This window comes from Dendrobates tinctorius, unplaced genomic scaffold (genome assembly GCF_039654945.1).
Source record: "Dendrobates tinctorius isolate UK_male_01 unplaced genomic scaffold, ASM3965494v1 ptg000048l, whole genome shotgun sequence".
Classification (NCBI taxonomy): domain Eukaryota; kingdom Metazoa; phylum Chordata; class Amphibia; order Anura; family Dendrobatidae; genus Dendrobates; species Dendrobates tinctorius.
In genome coordinates, this window is record NW_027361716.1 from 7811800 (window position 1) to 7829886 (window position 18087).

Here is an 18087-nt window from a genome sequence, read left to right on the forward strand (position 1 = left end):
CTGGAATTCTTCAAGCACCTTCTCCAAGTCCATCGGAGCACCTCCAACAGTGCTTGCCGGGCTGAGCTGGGCAGATTCCCTCTACACCTAATGGTTCTAAAGAGGGCACTGTCATTCTGGGCTCACCTACGTAGGAGCAATCAAAGCTCCCATCACCATAAAGCCCTGACACATGTAGGGGAACCAGAAAAACCAGGACCCTTGGAACAGCTCACCCAAACCCAACCTGACCAGAACACCAATCACAACAACCTGACAAAAGCCGGAATCAGGAAGATGGTAGACGAAGGCCAGGAGAGGTACGTAAGTGACTGGAAGAACGACATCATCAGCTCACAGAAACTGACCGTGTACCAGAGTCTACAGAGAGACTACAGAATGGCTCCATACCTGGAGAAACTCCCGGACCCCAAAGACCGCAAGATCCTGAGCCGGTATAGACTCAGTGCCCACTGTCTGGCCATCGAATCCGGCCGACACAGGCAGAGCTACAAGCCCAGGGAGGAAAGACTGTGCCAACACTGTGACCAGGAGGCCCTGGAGGATGAGACCCACTTCCTGCTACACTGCTCCAAGTACTCAGCAGTGAGGGACACTCACTTCAGGAGACTCTCACATCTCTTCCCGGATTTCACCACCATGAAGGAGGAAGAGAAATCATATATCCTGCTGGGGGAAGAAGAGAGAGCAGTGGAGATAGCAGCGCAATATGTGAGCGAATGTCATAGACTGCGAGAAAGAGAACTATGATATGCCATGGACTTCTATGGCCCCCACCCTGGATATGCCCCAACCCCCCATCCACCTTCCCTATGCCATGGACTTCTATAGCCTCATCCTGGATCTGCCCCCATGCCCCCATCCACCTTCCCTATGCCATGGACTTTTATAGCCCCATCCTGGGATCTGCCCCATCCACCTTTCCTACAGCCCCTTCCCAACATCCCTACAGTCCCTATCCCTATTCCCTTCTGTACACTTGCTTTACTACATATATACTACATGCAACATACAGACTACATATATACTACATGCATGCAACATAAATACATTCTACATATATACCACATGCATGCAACATACATATATACAACACATATACCATATGCATGCAACATACATGCTACATATATACCACATATATACTACATGCATGCAACATACATATATACTACATGCAACATGCATACTACATATATACTACATATAATACACATGCATGCAACATACATACAGTCATGGCCAAAAGTTTAGAGAATGACACAAATATTAATTTTCACAAAGTCTACTGCTTCATTTTTTCTAATGGCAATTTGCATATACTCCAGAATGTTATAAAGAGTGATCAGCTTAACAGCAATTACTTGCAAAGTCAATATTTGCCTAAAAAAAGGAACTTTATCCCCCAAAACACATTTCAACATCATTGCAGCCCTGCCTTAAAAGGACCAGCTAACATCGTTTCAGTGATTGCTCCATTAACACAGGTGTGGGTGTTGATGAGGACAGGGCTGGAGATCAATCTGTCATGATTAAGTAAGAATGACGCCACTGGACACTTTAAAAGGAGGCTGGTGCTTGGCATCATTGTTTCTTTTCTATTAACCATGGTTATCTCGAAAAAAACACATGCAGTCATCATTGCACTGCACAAAAATGGCCTAACAGGGAAGAGTATCGCAGCAAGAAAGATTGCACCTCAGTCAAGAATCTATCGCATCATCAAGAACTTCAAAGAGAGAGGTTCCCTTGTTGCCAAAAAGGCTCCAGGGCGCCCAAGAAAGACCAGCAAGCGCCAGGACCATCTCTTAAAAGTGTTTCAGCTGCGGGATCGGGCTACCAGCAGTGCAGAGCTTGCTCAGGAATGGCAGCAGGCAGGTGTGAGTGCATCTGCACGCACTGTGAGGCGGAGACTCATGGAGCAAGGCCTGGTCTTAAGGAGGGCAGCAAAGAAGCCACTTCTCTCCAGGAAAAACATCATGGACAGACTGATATTCTGCAAGAGGTACAGGGAGTGGACTGCTGAGGACTGGGGTAAAGTCATTTTCTCCGATGAATCCCCTTTTCGATTGTTTGGGACATCTGGAAAATGGCTTATTCGGAGAAGACCAGGTGAGCACTACCACCAGTCTTGTCTCATGCCAACTGTCAAGCATCCTGAAACCATTCATGTGTGGGGTTGCTTCTCAGCCAAGCGAATGGGCTCTCTCTCAGTCTTGCCTAAAAACACAGTCATGAATAAAGAATGGTACCAGAATGTCCTCCAAGAGCAACTTCTCCCAACCGTCCAAGAGCAGTTTGGCGATCAACAATGCCTTTTTCAACATGATGGAGCACCTTGCCATAAAGCAAAGGTGATAACTAAATGGCTCAGGGAACAAAACATAGAGATTTTGGGAGCATGGCCTGGAAACTCCCCAGATCTTAATCCCATTGAGAACTTGTGGTCAGTCATCAAGAGACGGGTGGACAAACAAAAACCTTCAAATTCAGACAAAATAAAAGCATTGATTTTGCAAGAATGGACTGCTATCAGTCAGGATTTGATCCAGAAGTTGATTGAGAGCATGCCAGAGAGAATTGCTGAGGTCCTGAAGAAGAAGGGTCAACACTGCAAATATTGACTTGCTGCATTAACTGATTCTGTCAATATAACCTTTTGCTATTCATAATATGATTGCAATTATATTTCTGTATGTGATAAAAACATCTGACAAACACAAATAAAAACCAGAGGGCAGCAGATCATGTGAAAATATAATATTTGTGTCATTCTCTAAACTTTTGGCCATGACTGTACATACTACATATATACCACCAACATGCATACTACATATATACCACATATATACTACATGCATGCAACATACATACTACATATATACCACATATATACTACATGCATGCAACATACATACAACATACATACTAAATATATACTACATGCATGCAACATACATACTACATATATACTACATGCATACTACATATATACCACATGCATGCAACATACATATATACAACATATATACTACATGCATGCAACATACATATAACATATATACTACATGCATGCAACATGCATACTACATATATACCACATATATACTACATGCATGCAACATACATACAACATATATACTACATGCATGCAACATGCATACAACATATATACTACATGCATGCAACATACATATATACAACATATATACTACATGCATGCAACATACATACTACATATATACTACATGCATGCAACATACATATACACTACATGCAACATGCATACTACATATATACTACATGCATGCAACATACATACCACATATATACCACATGCAAGCAACATGCATACTACATATATACCACATATATACTGCATGCATGCAACATACATACAACATATATACTACATGCATGCAACATGCATACTACATATATACCACATATATAATACATGCATCATACATACATACATACAACATATATACTACATGCATGCAACATACATACTACATATATACCACATATATACTACATGCATGCAGCATACATATATACTGCATGCAACATGCATACTCCATATATACTACATGCGTGCAACATACATACATACTACATATATGCATCATGCATACTACATATATACCACATATATACAACATGCATACAACATATATACTACATACATGCAACATGCCTACTACATATATACAGCATATACACTCACTGGCCACTTTATTAGGTACACCTGTCCAACTGTGTGTTAAGACTTAATTTCTAATCTGCCAATCACATGGCGGCAACTCAGTGCATTTAGGCATGTAGACATGGTCAAGACAATCTCCTGCAGTTCAAACCGAGCATCAGTATGGGGAAGAAAGGTGATTTGAGTGCCTTTGAACGTGGCATGATTGTTGGTGCCAGAAGGGCTGGTCTGAGTATTTCAGAAACTGCTGATCTACTGGGATTTTCACGCACAACCATCTCTAGGGTTTACAGAGAATGGTCCGAAAAAGAAAAAAAATCCAGTGAGCGGCAGTTCTGTGGCCGGAAATGCCTTGTTGATGCCAGAGGTCAGAGGAGAATGGGCAGACTGGTTCGAGCTGATAGAAAGGCAACAGTGACTCAAATTGCCACCCGTTACAACCAAGGTAGGCAGAAGAGCATCTCTGAACACACAGTGCGTCGAACTTTGAGGCAGATGGGCTACAGCAGCAGAAGACCACACCGGGTACCACTCCTCTCAGCTAAGAACAGGAAACTGAGGCTACAATTTGCACAAGCTCATCGAAATTGGACAGTAGAAGATTGGAAAAACGTTGCCTGGTCTGATGAGTCTCGATTTCTGCTGCGACATTCGGATGGTAGGGTCAGAATTTGGCGTAAACAACATGAAAGCATGGATCCATCCTGCCTTGTATCAACGGTTCAGGCTGGTGGTGGTGGTGTCATGGTGTGGGGAATTTTTTCTTGGCACTCTTTGGGCCCCTTGGTACCAATTGAGCATCGCTGCAACGCCACAGCCTACCTGAGTATTGTTGCTGACCATGTCCATCCCTTTATGACCACAATGTACCCAACATCTGATGGCTACTTTCAGCAGGATAATGCGCCATGTCATAAAGCTCGAATCATCTCTGATTGGTTTCTTGAACATGACAATGAGTTCACTGTACTCAAATGGCCTCCTCAGTCACCAGATCTTAATCCAATAGAGCATCTTTGGGATGTGGTGGAACGGGAGATTCGCATCAGGGATGTGCAGCCGACAAATCTGCGCCAACTGTGTGATGCCATCATGTCAATATGGTCCAAAATCTCTGAGGAATGCTTCCAGCACCTTGTTGAATCTCTGCCACGAAGAATTGAGGCAGTTCTGAAGGCAAAAGGGGGTCCAACCCGTTACTAGCATGGTGTACCTAATAAAGTGGCCAGTGAGTGTATATACTACATGCATGCAACATACATATTGTGGGGAATAGATAGCTCAGCTGGGATCTTTGCTTTGGCACAAGCGTGTGGCTATGAAGTCACTTCAGCAGACTAGCAAGTTCCACATGAATATGGACACGGCATATTTATTGTGCACACTTGTTATTCAATGTTACAAATGCCAAACATGAAATAAAACATCTAAGGCCGTCTGGCCACTAACTAACAATAGCAGGCTAACTACAAAATAAACCTATATAACAGCAAAGAAGTCCATGTAATCTTACTGTGTCAGCTCCCAGCTCAGCAGACGAGATAGACTGAGAGATCCTAGCTCCTCCTGATTATATCAGCTGGACCAGTCAGGAAACCAAAACCTGGATTGAATAAGTGGAGGGGGAACTACCAGTCCTTTCCATGCTGATCACTAAGGAAAACAGGACTGGATTACAGTGAAATAAACTGGCTTCATCATCAGTACAGGGAGACATATGAAATGAAACGGGGAGAAATATACCTGTTTTCTAGTACCTCTCCCCTTGGCACCTCACAATATATACAACATATATACTACATGCAACATAAATACTACATATATGCTACATGCATGCAACATACATATATACTACATAACATACTATATGCAACATACATACTACATATATACGTCCCCTTCTTTGCTCTCTCTACACAGCCCCAATTGGACAGACCATCAGCAGATTTGGCTTTCAGTACCATCTTTATGCTGATGACACACAACTATACACACCTTCCCCCGACCTCACCCCCGCTGTACTACAGAACGCCAGTGACTGTCTGTCCGCAGTCTCCAATATCATGTCCACTCTCTATCTGAAACTCAACCTCTCTAAAACTGAACTTCTTCTGCTCCCGCCGTCTACTAACCTCCTTAAATCTGACATTTGCCTCTCCGTGGATGGTACCACAATAACACCCCGCCAGCAGGCACGCTGTCTGGGTGTTTTGTTTGACACCAATCTCTCCTTCACATCCCATATACAATCTCTTGCCCGCTCTTGCCACTTACACCTAAAGAACATCTCTAGAATCCGCCCTTTTCTCACTATGGAAACAACAAAAACCCTCACTGTTGCATTGATCCACTCCCGCCTGGATTACTGCAATGCTGTATTAATTGGCCTCCCCATCACTCGACTATCCCCCCTCCAGTCCATACTTAATGCAGCGGCCAGGATCGTCCATCTGGCTAATCGGTACTCGGACGCATCTGCTCTTCGCCAGTCCTTACATTGGCTGCCCATTCATTATAGGATCCAATTTAAAGTACTTGTTCTTACCCACAAAGCTCTCCACAGTGCAGCACCCCCTTACATTTCTTCCCTCATTTCTGTCTATCGGCCTAGCCGATCGCTGCGCTCTGCAAACGACTTTCGACTAACCTCTGCACTAATCTGTACCTCCCACTCCCGACTCCAACACTTCTCCCGTGCTGCTCCTATCCTCTGGAATGCTCTACCCCAAGAAATCAGGACTATCCACAATTTGCATAGTTTTAGGCTCTCCCTCAAAACACACTTGTTCAGAGCGGCCTATCACGTTCACTGATCAAAGTAATTCTCTGTGTAAGTGTGCATGTGTAGCCCATTCACTATCTCCATCCATCCTTCACTCCCTCAAGATGGCTGGACCTTCATTGTAAATACACAATTGTAAATACACACCTGTACTTTGTATCTCCCCCACCTCATTGTAGATTGTAAGTTCTCACGAGCAGGGTCATCTCATTTCGTCTTATTTTGCTTCAATTATTGTATTGTTAACGTTGTTACTTATGACTTGTGTTTTGAAACTGTTAAACTGTAAAGCGCTGCAGAATATGTTGGTGCTATATAAATAAAGATTATTATTACATGCATGCAACATGCATACTACATACATACTACATATATACCACATGCATGCAACATGCATATATACAACATATATACTACATGAATGCAATATGCATACTACATATATACCACATATATACTACATGCATGCAACATACATATATACTACATATATACCACATATACTCCTTTTTTTGGAAGTGCATTGAGCAGCAAGGTGGTGTGCTGGTAAAAGGGGAAAAAAAAAACTCTTTTAAATCTTCTTCCTGAGCGAGTGTGAACGAGCTGAGTGTGACCTGAGCGTAAGTGCGAACTGTGGTAAGTGTGTGACTTGAAATTCAGTGACTTTAGATTCAGGGAGTTTCCAAGGGAGGTCTTACTGAATTGCTGTTATATTAATACTTTTTTTTTTTTTTTTTTTAATTTATTTTTGCTTATCTTATTGTCTGGTGCAATCCCCATTAGGATGTGCTCCACTATTGCCAATGCCATCCAGTGCACGTCTTGCCGCATGTATGAAATCCTTGAACAGCCGGTCGAGGGTGCATACTGCTGTGCGAGATGTGAGCACGTTGTGCATTTGGAAGCCCAGATACTGGATCTAAATGTGCAGCTGGCAACACGGAGATCCATAGACAATATGGAAAGGAGTCTTCTGCTCACTGAGCAGACGCTCAATGGGATAGATGAGGGGGGGGATGCTAGGTTGGAGCTGCAGGACAATGAAGCAGCTAGCTGGGTGACAGTTAGAAGGCGGGGTAGAGGGAAGAGCACCAGGGAGGCTAGTCCTGATCTGGCACACCCCAATAAGTTTGCTAAGTTGGCAGATGAGGGGAGTGTTAGTGCAGGAGTAGCACTGCTGCAGCAAGGCATGTCCTCTGAAAGCCGGAGGAGTGTCTGCTCCAGTAAGGGGGGAAATAGGAGAGCAGGGCAGGCCAGACAGGTTCTGGTAGTGCGAGACTCAATTATTAGGGGAACAGATAGGGCAATCTGTCACAAAGACAGGGATCGTCGAACGGTGTGCTGCCTACCTGGCGCTCGAGTCCGACACATCGCTGATCGGGTTGACAGATTACTGGGAGGGGCTGGAGAGGATCCAGCGGTCATGGTGCACATTGGCACAAATGACAAAGTTAGAGGTAGGTGGAAGGTCCTTAAAGATGATTTCAGGGAATTAGGCTGTAAGCTTAAAGCAAGGACCTCCAAGGTGGTATTTTCGGAAATACTTCCTGTACCACGTGCCACACCAGAGAGGCAACGGGAGATTAGGGAGGTTAATAAGTGGCTCAGGAATTGGTGTAGGAAGGAGGGGTTTGGGTTCCTGCAGAACTGGGATGACTTCTCAGTTGGCTACAGGTTCTACGCTAGGGACGGGCTGCACCTCAATGGGGAGGGTGCCGCTGTGCTGGGGGAGAAAATGGCTAGAAGGTTGGAGGAGTGTTTAAACTAGGGACAGGGGGAGGGTATTCTTTTTATAGGAGGGGAAGACAGTGCAGATAGAGACCTGGGCACAAATAATGACATTGGGGGTGGAGGTGGCATGGGGGGTGGGGTTAGAACAGTTAATAATTTAAGAAAGAATAGAGGCACAGAGAGATACATAAAGTGCATGTATACTAATGCCAGAAGTCTCGCCAACAAAATGGAGGAATTGGAGTTAATGTTGTTGGAACATAATTATGACATGGTGGGGATATCTGAGACATGGCTGGATGAGAGCCATGACTGGGCGGTTAATTTACAGGGCTATAGTCTGTTCAGAAATGACCGAACAAATAAGCGAGGGGGAGGCGTGTGTTTATATGTAAAATCATCCTTAAAACCCATCCTTCGTGATAATATATATGAATCTGAATCTAATATGAATATGAATCTAATGAAAGTGTAGAGTCCCTGTGGGTAGAGATGAGGGGAGGGGGGAAAAATAATAAATTACTGATAGGGGTTTGTTATAAATCTCCAAAAATAATGGAAGCTACAGAGAATATCCTCATAAAGCAAATAGATGAAGCAGCGACTCAAGGAGAAGTCATTATTATGGGGGACTTCAACTACCCTGAAATACATTGGCGAACCGAAACCTGCAGTTCCAGCAAAGGTAATAGGTTTCTGACAACGATGAGAGACAATTGCCTTTCACAACTGGTTCAGGACCCAACAAGAGGGGGGGCACTGCTAGACCTAATATTAACCAACAGGCCAGACCGCATATCAAATGTAAGGGTTGAGGGTCACTTGGGTAATAGTGATCACAAATTAATAAGTTTTCATGTATCCTTTAATAAGATGTGTAGTAGAGGGGTTACAAGGACACTAAACTTCAGGAAGGCAAATTTCCAACGGATGAGAGATGATCTTGGTGCAATTAACTGGGACGATATCCTGAGACATAAAAATACACAAAGAAAATGGGAGACATTTATTAGCATCCTGAATAGGACCTGTGCACAATATATACCGTATGGGAATAAACATGCGAGAAATAGGAGGAAACCACTATGGCTAAATAGAGCTGTAAGGGGCGCAATAAGAGATAAAAATAAAGCATTTAGAGAATTAAAGCAAGTAGGTAGTGATGAGGCATTAAATAAATACAGAAGATTAAATAAATTCTGTAAAAAGCAAATCAAGACAGCAAAGATTGAGACAGAGAGACTCATTGCCAGAGAAAGTAAAAATAATCCCAAAATATTCTTTAACTACATAAATAGTAAGAAGCTAAAAAATGATAGTGTTGGTCCCCTTAAAAATAGTCTGGGTGAAATGGTGGATGAGGATGAGGAAAAAGCCAATATGCTAAATAACTTTTTTTCAACAGTATTTACACAAGAAAATCCCATGACGGATAACATGATCAGGGATAAAAATTCTCCATTAAATGTCACCTACTTAACCCAGCAGGAAGTACGGCGGCATCTACAAATCACTAAAATTGACAAATCCCCGGGCCCGGATGGGATACACCCCCGAGTACTGCAGGAATTAAGCACAGTCATAGATAGACCACTATTTTTAATCTTTAAAGATTCCATAATAACAGGGTCTGTACCACTGGACTGGCGTATAGCAAATGTGGTGCCAATATTCAAAAAGGGGACAAAAACTGAACTTGGAAATTATAGGCCAGTAAGTTTAACCTCAACTGTGGGTAAAATCCTGGAGGGTTTTCTAAGAGATACTATACTGGAGTATCTGGAGAAGAATAACCTTATGACCCAATATCAACATGGGTTTACAAGAGACCGTTCCTGTCAGACTAATCTGATAAGCTTTTATGAAGAGGTAAGTTCTGGACTGGACCAAGGGAATGCAGTGGACGTGGTGTACATGGACTTTTCAAAAGCTTTTGATAAGGTGCCACACAAAAGGTTGATACATAAAATGAGAACAATGGGGATAGGGGAAAATATGTGTAGGTGGGTTAAGAGCTGGCTCAGGGATAGGAAACAAAGGGTGGTTATTAATGGAGCACACTCGGACTGGGTCACGGTTAGCAGTGGGGTACCACAGGGGTCAGTTTTGGGCCCGCTTCTTTTTAACATATTTATTAATGACCTTGTAGGGGGCATAGAGAGTAGAATTTCAATATTTGCAGATGACACTAAACTCTGCAGGGTAATTAATACAGAGGAGGACAATTTTATATTACAGGAGGATTTATGTAAACTAGAAGCTTGGGCTGATAAATGGCAAATGAGATTTAATGGGGATAAATGTAAGGTCATGCACTTGGGTAGAACGAACAAGTTGTATAATTATGTGCTTAATTGTAAAACACTGGGCAAAACAGTCACTGAAAAAGACCTGGGTGTATGGGTGGACGACAAACTCACATTTAGTGGCCAGAGTCAAGCAGCTGCTGCAAAGGCAAATAAAATAATGGGATGCATTAAAAGAGGCATAGATGCTCATGAGGAGAACATAATTTTACCTCTATATAAGTCACTAGTGCGACCACACTTAGAATACTGTGTACAGTTCTGGTCTCCGGTGTATAAGAAAGACATAGCTGAACTGGAGCGGGTGCAGAGAAGAGCGACCAAGGTTATTAGGGAACTAGGGGGTCTGCAATACCAAGACAGGTTATTACACTTGGGGTTATTTAGTTTGGAGAATCGAAGGCTTAGGGGTGATCTTATTACAATGTATAAATACAATATATGTGGGGACAATACAAAGACCTTTCTAATGATCTTTTTACTCTTAGACCTGTGACGGGGACAAGGGGGCATCCTCTACGTCTGGAGGAAAGAAGGTTTAAGCATACTCACAGACGCGGATTCTTTACTGTAAGAGCAGTGAGACTATGGAACTCTCTGCCATATGATGTTGTAATGAGTGATTCACTACTAAAATTTAAGAAGGGACTGGATGCCTTTCTTGAAAAGTATAATATTACAGGGTATATACACTAGTCTCCTTAATATTGCGTTGATCCAGGGAGCTAGTCTGATTGCCGTATGTGGAGTCGGGAAGGAATTTTTTTCCCCAATGTGAAGCTTACTGTTGCCACATGGGTTTTTTTTGCCTTCCTCTGGATCAACATGTTAGGGCAAGTTAGGATAGGATATGGGTTGAACTAGATGGACTTAAAGTCTCCCTTCAACCTTAATAACTATGTTACTATGTTACTATGTTACATGCAACATACATACTACATATATACTACATGCATACAACATGCATACTACATATATACTACATGCTTGCAACATACATACATACTACATATATACCACATATATACTACATGCATACTACATATATACCACATGCATGCAACATACATATATACTACATGCATGCAACATACATATATACTACATGCATGCAACATGCATACTATATACATACCACATATATACTACATGCATGCAACATACATATATACTACATATATACTACATGCAACATACATACTACATATATACCACATGCATGCAACATGCATACTACATATCTACTACATATATACTACATGCATACTACATGCATGCAACATACATATATACTACATATATACTACATGCAACATACATACTACATATATACCACATGCATGCAACATGCATACTACATATCTACTACATATATACTACATGCATGCAACATACATATATACTACATACAATACATTCATACAATATATACATATAGACATACAGTACATATAAAATAGAGTACATACTCACCATCACTTGTCACTTTGATCCCCGAAGCCATTGTCATCTGTGGAATAAATATTAAAATAACAAACCACCAATATACTTACCCCTGATCCGCAGAAGTCCACGAGTGTCCCATGACGATCTTGTGTGGAGAACAGCAGCATCAGCTGATGCTACCGTTCTCTACGGGCTCCAGGAAACCAATGACAGGAGGTAGGTATCCTTCCGCACTGTATTCCTCCGCAACTGTAAAAAAAAGTCCCTAGTCTCATTTTATGGCATTGCTGTGTGAGAAATTTCCCATGCAGCTTTTGCCATAAAGTGAGACTAGGGACTTTTTTTTACAGTGGCGGAGGAATACAGTGCGGTGAACTTTGTAGCAGTTACTTGATCTCAAGCAGCCATGAATGTATTTTAAACATGATACAATAAAAATCCTGGATTTTAAATTTCTGGAGCTGGACCTTTCTTCCTTTTCTTGATGTATGTATGTTGCATGCATGTAGTATATATGTGGTATATATGTATCGGCCGTACATGCATGCAACATGCATACTACATACCACATGCATGCAACATGCATACTACATGCATGCAACATGCATACTGCATATATACTACATGCATGCAACATGCATACTACATACACTACATGCATGCAACATACATACTACATGTATGCAACATGCATAGTACATATAAATCACATATATAAAACATGCATGCAACATATATACTACATGCAACATGCATACTACATATACACTCACTGGCCACTTTATTAGGTACACCTGTCCAACTGTGTGTTAAGACTTAATTTCTAATCAGCCAATCACATGGCGGCAACTCAGTGCATTTAGGCATGTAGACATGGTCAAGACAATCTCCTGCAGTTCAAACCGAGCATCAGTATGGGGAAGAAAGGTGATTTGAGTGCCTTTGAACGTGGCATGATTGTTGGTGCCAGAAGGGCTGGTCTGAGTATTTCAGAAACTGCTGATCTACTGGGATTTTCACGCACAACCATCTCTAGGGTTTACAGAGAATGGTCCGAAAAAGAAAAAAAATCCAGTGAGCGGCAGTTCCGTGGCCGGAAATGCCTTGTTGATGCCAGAGGTCAGAGGAGAATGGGCAGACTGGTTCGAGCTGATAGAAAGGCAACAGTGACTCAAATTGCCACCCGTTACAACCAAGGTAGGCAGAAGAGCATCTCTGAACACACAGTGCGTCGAACTTTGAGGCAGATGGGCTACAGCAGCAGAAGACCACACCGGGTACCACTCCTCTCAGCTAAGAACTGGAAACTGAGGCTACAATTTGCACAAGCTCATCGAAATTGGACAGTAGAAGATTGGAAAAACGTTGCCTGGTCTGATGAGTCTCGATTTCTGCTGCGACATTCGGATGGTAGGGTCAGAATTTGGCGTAAACAACATGAAAGCATGGATCCATCCTGCCTTGTATCAACGGTTCAGGCTGGTGGTGGTGGTGTCATGGTGTGGGGAATTTTTTCTTGGCACTCTTTGGGCCCCTTGGTACCAATTGAGCATCGTTGCAACGCCACAGCCTACCTGAGTATTGTTGCTGACCATGTCCATCCCTTTATGACCACAATGTACCCAACATCTGATGGCTACTTTCAGCAGGATAATGCGCCATGTCATAAAGCTCGAATCATCTCAGATTGGTTTCTTGAACATGACAATGAGTTCACTGTACTCAAATGGCCTCCTCAGTCACCAGATCTCAATCCAATAGAGCATCTTTGGGATGTGGTGGAACGGGAGATTCGCATCAGGGATGTGCAGCCGACAAATCTGCGCCAACTGTGTGATGCCATCATGTCAATATGGTCCAAAGTCTCTGAGGAATGCTTCCAGCACCTTGTTGAATCTCTGCCACGAAGAATTGAGGCAGTTCTGAAGGCAAAAGGGGGTCCAACCCCTTACTAGCATGGTGTACCTAATAAAGTGGCCAGTGAGTGTATACTACATATATACTACATGCATGCAGCATACATATATACTACATGCAACATGCATACTACATATATACCACATGCATGCAACATGCATACTGCATATATACCACATATATACTACATGCATACTACATATATACCACATGCAACATACATATATACAACATATACACTACATGCAACATACATACTACATATATACTACATGCAACATACATACTACATATATGCTACATGCATGCAACATACATACAACATATATACTACATGCATGCAGCATGCATACTACATATATACTACATATATACTACATGCATGCAACATATATATACTACATATATACTACATGCATGCAACATGCATACTACATATATACCATATATATACTACATGCATGCAACATACATATACTACATATATACTACATGCAACATGCATACTACATATATACTACATGCATGCAACATACATACATACTACATATATACCACATGCATGCAACATGCATACTACATATATACCACATATATACTACATGTATGCAACATACATACAATATATATACAACATGCATGCAACATGCATACTACATATATACAACATATATACTACATGCATGCAACATACATATATACAACATATATACTACATGCAACATACATACTACATGCATGCAACATGCATACTACATATATACCACATGCATGCAACATTCATACTACATATATACCACATATATACTACATGCATGCAACATATATACAACATATATACCACATGCATGCAACATTCATACTACATATATACCACATATATACTACATGCATGCAACATACATACATACAACATATATACCACATGGATACTACATATATACCACATATATATACTACATGTATGCAATATACATACAAACAACATATATACTACATGCATGCAACATGAATACTACATATATACCACATATATACTACATGCATGCAACATATATATACTACATGCATACTTCATATATACTACATGCATGCAACATACATACTACATATATACCACATGCATGCAACATGCATACTACATATATACTACATGCATGCAACGTGCATACTACAGTCATGGCCAAAAGTTTTGAGAATGAAACAAATGTTATATTTTCACATGATCTGCTGCCCTCTGGTTTTTATGTGTGTTTGTCAGATGTTTTTATCACATACAGAAACATAATTGCAATCATATTATGAGTAGCAAAAGGTTATATTGACAGTTAGCATGAGTTAATGCAGCAATATTTGCAGTGTTGACCCTTCTTCTTCAGGCCCTCAGCAATTCTCCCTGGCATGCTCTCAGTCAAATTCTGGATCAAATCCTGACTGATAGCAGTCCATTCTTGCAAAATCAATGCTTTTATTTTGTCTGAATTTAAAGGTTTTTGTTTGTCCACCCGTCTCTTGATGACTGACCACAAGTTCTCAATGGGATTAAGACCTGGGAAGTTTCCAGGCCATGGTCCCAAAATCTCTATGTTTTGTTCCCTGAGCCATTTAGTTATCACCTTTGCTTTATGGCAAGGTGCTCCATCATGTTGAAAAAGGCATTGTTGATCGCCAAACTGCTCTTGGACGGTTGGGAGAAGTTGCTCTTGGAGGACATTCTGGTACCATTCTTTATTCATGGCTGTGTTTTTAGGCAAGACTGAGAGAGAGCCCATTCCCTTGGCTAAGAAGCAACCCCACACATGAATGGTTTCAGGATGCTTGACAGTTGGCATGAGACAAGACAGGTGGTAGCGCTCACCTGGTCTTCTCCGAATAAGCCGTTTTCCAGATGTCCCAAACAATCGAAAAGGGGATTCATCAGAGAAAATGACTTTACCCCAGTCCTCAGCAGTCCACTCCCTGTACCTCTTGCAGAATATCAGTCTGCCCATGATGTTTTTCCTGGAGAGAAGTGGCTTCTTTGCTGCCCTCCTTAAGACCAGGCCTTGCTCCATGAGTCTCCGCCTCACAGTGCGTGCAGATGCACTCACACCTGCCTGCTGCCATTCCTGAGCAAGCTCTGCACTGCTGGTAGCCCGATCCCGCAGCTGAAACACTTTTAAGAGACGGTCCTGGCGCTTGCTGGTCTTTCTTGGGCGCCCTGGAGAATTTTTTGGCAACAAGGGAACCTCTCTCCTTGAAGTTCTTGATGATGCGATAGATTGTTGACTGAGGTGCAATCTTTCTAGCTGCGATACTCTTCCCTGTTAGGCCATTTTTGTGCAGTGCTATGATGACTGCACGTGTTTCTTTAGAGATAACCATGGTTAACAGAAGAGAAACAATGATGCCAAGCACCAGCCTCCTTTTAAAGTGTCCAGTGATGTCATTCTTACTTAATCATGACAGATTGATCTCCAGCCCTGTCCTCATCAACACCCACACCTGTGTTAATGGAGCAATCACTGAAACGATGTTAGCTGGTCCTTTTAAGGCAGGGCTGCAATGATGTTGAAATGTGTTTTGGGGGATAAAGTTCATTTTCTAGGCAAATATTGACTTTGCAAGTAATTGCTGTTAAGCTGATCACTCTTTATAACATTCTGGAGTATAAGCAAATTGCCATTAGAAAAAATGAAGCAGTAGACTTTGTAAAAATTAATATTTGTGTCATTCTCAAAACTTTTGGCCATGACTGTACATATATACAACATATATACTACATGCATGCAACATACATATATACAACATACACTCACTGGCCACTTTATTAGTAACGGGTTGGACCCCCTTTTGCCTTCAGAACTGCCTCAATTCTTCGTGGCAGAGATTCAACAAGGTGCTGGAAGCATTCCTCAGAGATTTTGGACCATATTGACATGATGGCATCACACAGTTGGCGCACATTTGTCGGCTGCACATCCCTGATGCGAATCTCCCGTTCCACCACATCCCAAAGATGCTCTATTGGATTGAGATCTGGTGACTGAGGAGGCCATTTGAGTACAGTGAACTCATTGTCATGTTCAAGAAACCAATCTGAGATGATTCGAGCTTTATGACATGGCGCATTATCCTGCTGAAAGTAGCCATCAGATGTTGGGTACATTGTGGTCATAAAGGGATGGACATGGTCAGCAACAATACTCAGGTAGGCTGTGGCGTTGCAACGATGCTCAATTGGTACCAAGGGGCCCAAAGAGTGCCAAGAAAAAATTCCCCACACCATGACACCACCACCACCAGCCTGAACCGTTGATACAAGGCTGGATGGATCCATGCTTTCATGTTGTTTACGCCAAATTCTGACCCTACCATCCGAATGTCGCAGCAGAAATCGAGACTCATCAGACCAGGCAACGTTTTTCCAATCTTCTACTGTCCAATTTCGATGAGCTTGTGCAAATTGTAGCCTCAGTTTCCTGTTCTTAGCTGAGAGGAGTGGTACCCAGTGTGGTCTTCTGCTGCTGTAGCCCATCTGCCTCAAAGTTCGACGCACTGTGCGTTCAGAGATGCTCTTCTGCCTACCTTGGTTGTAACGGGTGGCAATTTGAGTCACTGTTGCCTTTCTATCAGCTCGAACCAGTATGCCCATTCTCCTCTGACCTCTGGCATCAACAAGGCATTTCCGGCCACAGAACTGCCGCTCACTGGATTTTTTTTCTTTTTCGGACCATTCTCTGTAAACCCTAGAGATGGTTGTGCGTGAAAATCCCAGTAGATCAGCAGTTTCTGAAATACTCAGACCAGCCCTTCTGGCACCAACAATCATGCCACGTTCAAAGGCACTCAAATCACCTTTCTTCCCCATACTGATGCTCGGTTTGAACTGCAGGAGATTGTCTGGACCATGTCTACATGCCTAAATGCACTGAGTTGCCGCCATGTGATTGGCTGATTAGAAATTAAGTCTTAACACACAGTTGGACAGGTGTACCTAATAAAGTGGCCAGTGAGTGTATATACTACATGCAACATACATACTACATACATACTACATATATACTACATGCATGCAACATGCATATATACTACATGCATGCAACATACATACTACATATATACCACATGCATACTACATATATACTACATATATACCACATGCATGCCACATGCATACTACATATATACCACATATATACTACATGCATGCAACA